Source organism: Dendrobium catenatum, unplaced genomic scaffold (genome assembly GCF_001605985.2).
Source record: "Dendrobium catenatum unplaced genomic scaffold, ASM160598v2 fragScaff_scaffold_716, whole genome shotgun sequence".
NCBI classification, from domain to species: Eukaryota; Viridiplantae; Streptophyta; class Magnoliopsida; order Asparagales; family Orchidaceae; genus Dendrobium; species Dendrobium catenatum.
In genome coordinates, this window is record NW_021319178.1 from 3476992 (window position 1) to 3482886 (window position 5895).

Below are 5895 nucleotides of genomic sequence, written 5' to 3' on the forward strand. Positions count from 1 at the left end.
TAATAGTAATAGAACATATTATAGTAATATAATATAGTAGTCATATAGTATAATATTATATAGTACTAGTAGTAGTTTTATACTATTTTATGATATTGTATCGTATATAGTAGGAATTTTTGATAGTACAGTAGTAGTTGTATATTATAGTACTAGTTATAATATTATAGTATATCATAGTATTGAAGTATATTATAGTATGGTATAGTAGTATAATATAGTATAATAAACTACAATATAGTAGTAGTAGTAGTAGTAGTAAAGTATAGAAGTATAATAATATAGTAGTATAGTACAGTAATAATGGTAAAATATAGTATAGTAATGTAGCACAATATAGTATAGTATGTGTATAGTATAATAGTAGTAATAGTATATTATAATATAGTATAATATAGAACTAGTAGTAGTAGTAGTAGTAATAGTAATAGTGGTAGTAGTAGCAGTATAGTAGTATATTATAATAGTTATATAATATAGTATAGAAGTATAATATAGTAGTATTATTGTAAAGTATAGTAGTAGTATCACATATTATAGTATAGTTGTAGTATCATACAATATAGTATAGTGTAGTGGTATGGTAGTATAGTATTGTATAGCATACTATAGTATAGTAGTTTAGTATATTAATATTACTATAGTATTGTATAACATAGTATAGTTGTCTAGTAAGGTATAGTATAATAGTAGTATAATATAGTATAGTAGTGGTAGTATCGTATAGTTATATAATAGTATAGTGGAATAGTATTATATAGTAGTAATATCTCATATTATAGTATATTAGTATTATCATACGATAAATTATAATGTAGTGGTATAGTAGAATAGTTGTAGTAGTATAATATAATGTAATATAGTAGTAGTGGTGGTGGTGGTGGTATCACATATTAGTATAGTTTTTCAGTATAGTAGCATATTATAATAGTGTAGTAGTAGTAGTAAGTAGTATAATCTAGTTTTTTAGTATAGTGTAGTAATAGTATCACATACTATAATATAGTAGTAGTATCATATTATATAGTATAACATACTTACTACACCTGCTATATATATAACTACACTATAATATAATACAACTCTATAATACTACGACTCTATACTATATATAATATATTGTACTACTACTACTACTCTATAATACAACTCTATATAAGTATATATGGTACAGAGTAGTTATATTGTAGTTATGTAATATAGTGTAGTAGTATATTGAGTAAGGTGTGTTATATATAGTATAGTATAATTATGTAGAATAGAGTAGTAGTAGTATATATATTATTGTATAGAGCACTGGTAGTAGAATATTTAGTATAGTGTAGTTATATAGTATAGACTAGTAGTAGAAATAATATATATAGTATGTAATAGTGGTAGTATAGTGTAGTATATTTAGTGTAGAGTTGTTATATAGTAGAGTAGTAGTATATAGTGTAATATACATAATATAGTGTATATATGGTATAAAGTACTTATATACTTTACAATAGTTTTATAATATATACTAGTAGTATTATAGTTTAGTATATATAGTATAAAGTAGTAGTATTATAGAGTAGTATATATAGTATAATGTAATTATAGTATAGAGTAGTATATATAGTGAAGTGTAGAATATATTGTATAGAGTTATAGTAGAGTGTGGTATATATAGTTTAGTGTAGTTATATAGTATAGAGTAGTAGTAATGTAGTATATATATTATATAGTTGTTATATAATATAGAGTAGTTTTAATATAGTGTAGTGTATATGGTATAGAGTAGTTATATAGTATAGAGTTGTAGTATAGTGTAGTATATATAGTATAGAGTAGTAGTAGTATAGAACTCTTGAGGCAAATACAAAGAATCCCCATCCCCATATTACCACAAAAATTGTCCATTAATTACCTTTTGTACACAATAATGGGCAGCTTTATTACATTCCCTTGATTTATATACTAACACCATTGAGTTGAACAATTTTGTCCAATTTAATTGGTCTCCTTCCTGAATACTATCTTGCCACCGAGTCTCCTTGCATCTCTTCTTCATATGAATAATGACACTTTCATTGTCTCCTTAAACCAACAATCCTTGCATCTCAAACATCCAACTTTCAATAATTTTCCCAATGTATCTCAGAGCTAGAAACTCCACCTGTAAACTATCTCAATGCAGAATGCTCCAACCAGCTGCAATCATAAGTTTACCATGGTTATTCCGAACCACAATTCCTATACATCCAGTTTTTGCCATGAAGAGCTCCATCAATATTAATCTTCTGCCAATTCGGGAGGGGGGGATTCAGGAACAAACAAACAACCCACCTTGTTGATTGGATCCCCAGTGCTCCAAATTTCTGAAGCAATTTCTCTGATGCTGCATTTCCATGGCATTTCTGGCAGTCACAAGAGGGGAACAATAATTGTTCCCATGTTATTTATCATTTCTGTTCTTCTAGCAAAGGAATACCACATTACAATACATTACAACCCATTTGATATCAATTCTACTATATTTCCTGATCTTATATTATAGATCCTCCAAATTTTTAAATCTAGGCAGCCCAAAACCCCAATTTCTCCATAGCATTAAGGACCAATTTAAGTTGTTCACCCCATCGTCACATGATCTAAATCTTCAATACCTTGGCATTGAAATGTGCACCCCATACTAACTTGTATACCAAGGTTACATAGCCATTCTTCTGTGGGTATAATACCTTTATACACACTCCACTAGAAAAGTTGAACTTGGACATTTAATTTGAGTTTGTATATATTTACCACCAAATCCTCCTCCACACCAAATTGCTCCCTATAGACAATAGATGATACAGACCTTCCAATTGGAGCTTTAATAAGCTCCAAACTATCTTCTTCACCATTTTTCTGAATGGGTATTTCACAAATCCTTTCCCCATTACTTCTCCAAACAGATTTAAAATATGCACTTTATCCCAACAGCGATTCAGTGCAATTAGCTGAGAAACCTTCATCCCCTCCAATATTTCAAAGTCTCCAAAAGTGGGCCATTCATTAATAGCTTTATCCCACACCCACACCTGCTTTAGGACATCAATAAATTCCCCATTACAGACCTTCCATTTCATGCATATTTGAAGACTATCTGCCTCATCAAAAATAATCTTCCATGATGTATAATACAATTTAGTTGCAATTCTGTTCCAAGGCCATCACCCATATTTGGCACTTAGACAATTTCTTACCATCCCATTAGTTTTTGAAATGAAGTTCCAAGCAATCCTTGCTATGAGAGGCCCAATCCACTTAATAGTAGCATGGATACCCATACCTCCCTCTTCAGTGGTCTGCAAATCATATTCCAGGCAGCATAATGCATCCCTTTCTTATTTATCCCTTTGTCCCATAGAAAGGACCTTGTAATCTTCTCAAATTCCAATAGCATGGCCTTGGGAATCATGGAGTGAGTCATAGAATACATCATAGATGGCATAAATGTGGTGTTGATTAAAGTCAACCTCCCAGCAAGCACAAGCAGTGTGCTTCCCCAAGCCATCACACATGTTCTAAATTTCTGGATATGCCCATTAAACTCTGACTTGTGGTGATAATCCAATAAGTTTTTGGAATCGCAAAATACATTATATAAAACTACCATATATTGAGGGATTTGACAAAATACAAATACCAACAAAGGCAAAAACTTCCCAAATGAACAAAGATTGTTCAAATCTTTTTCAAAAAGAAATTAATGATCTACTACAACAGGGGGTAATAAGAAAATTCAGCTCTCCTTGGAGCTGTACAATATTCTACGTTATGAATTCTGTAGAAAAAGAAAGGGGAAAGCTTAGATTAGTAATAAATTACAAACCTCTTAACAAAGTTTTTTGTTAGATTAGATATCTAATCCTTAATAAAAGGGATCTACTAAACATATTAGCTACCGCTAATCTCTTCTCAAAATTTGATTTAAAATCAAGTTATTGGCAAATCCAAATAGCTGAAGGAGATCATTATAAAACATCCTTCACTGTTCCTTGCGGATAATATGAATGGAACGTCATGCTATTCTGATTAAAAAATGCACCTTCTAAATTTTAGAAGATAATGAATGAAATTTTTATTGCTCATAATCAATATATCATTGTATATATTGATGATATTTTAAAAAAAAATTAATGAACACTTCAAATAGTTAAAAACCTTTCTGAGGCTATCTCAAATAAATGACTTAATTATTTCTGAGCCAATCTCAAATAAATGACTTAATTATTTCTGAGCCAAAGATTAAAATTAATGAACACTTCAAATAGTTAAAAACTGAGCCAGTTCTCAAAAATGGAGTAGAGCTCATTTTTGAGCTTAATCCAGAAGACTATAATACCACATCACCGTGGGTCATATTCAAGAAATATTTGAATAATAACCCTTTTGTACAAGATTCCCTGTACTATAAGAAATGTATGAGGCAATTCTCTTACATCTAAAACGTGTTGAAATTCATCACATTATGGAAAAATTATTAGGTGCAGGGTGTGCACCATCCGCACAAATACTAGCGGTACCCAGCGATACCGAGTGCCGGTACCTAACTGGGTATAGTGCTTGTGGGGACAGTGCTCCCCGTCCACACTCCGCACTTAATAATCTCTACACATTATGATGAAAAATAAATATTATCTATACTAAAGCTAATCTTTTAGCCGTTATTCACCCTAAAAATTGGGGATTAACTCCATTCATGTACAAAATTTGGAGTACGTGGGACCAAAAAGAGGTCCACCAAAACAATATGCGTAGTATTGGACATATATTCAGGCGATGCATAAGGCCTTCTATCTTCTGAACAGCTTTAAATCTCATTCCTGTATGTTTATTATTCATCCCGGCATATTAGAAAATCTAGTTCCTCACTAGTTTTTTAAATGGTGGGAGTATAAAATAGCCACAATTAAAATTCTTCCTCCAGCTCTTCAAGAAAGTTATAGCAATTGGGTAGACTCGTCCCCTTAACTTCAGCAAAATAAATCTGAAGAACTAATCGATGGCATGAGCGAATTCTACTTTTTAGCTCAAGGACAAATTCCATGGATATGAACATGAAACATTGAAATAACACTAAATCTTAAATGCATAATGAGAAATTTCTCCATCAAATGGTGGTCCGTCATTAAAATTGAAGATAATCATAGGTAAATTGATAAGATCATTCATAATAATCTTATTAAAATTTGCAGTTTGCCAGCAAAAGAAGAATTTTCACTTAAGAAAATTCACAAAATGTTATTGTAAAAATATCCTCATGAGATGAAGGAACAAATTTCTAAATGTCTCCAGAAGGCCTATGATCAAAAAATTGCTTCCATTTTTCCTGAAGATGACATGAATTCTCATAAGTTTGATGACACTATAGAAAGTTGGGACTGGCTAAGTCATATGAGCACTCAGTCTAATGAATCTGACACCAACCATCTATCTGGAAAGGCGCCAGTAACAGAAGAGGATTAGTTCTTGCTATAAAGCGAAGAAATTATGCTGTAAAGTGGAGTCTATGGACTCACAATTTACTAAATTATTATACTAGGTTGGGCATAAATGTCAATACCTACCTTAGCTTTTGGAGGAATTTGTACCACCTAAAGAGTGCATTATTAGTGTTTTCCTTTTCCTTTTTTTGGATGTAAGTGTTTTATTTTGAAGTTCTGGTTTCCTAGTTTGTTTATTTAAGAAAACTATCTGCCTCAGTTGAAGGAAGACTTGTATCAGATATCTTTGAAAGTTTTTATAATATTTGAAGGTTTGAAGTTCCTTTGTATGTTTTTGGCTCTCTATTTTAAGTCTGCATCTTGTTTACTTTATCTCTCCCAATTTTAATTTACTTCCTCTTTGTTTTAATTTTGAATTCCGCATCTTGGAGGAAGA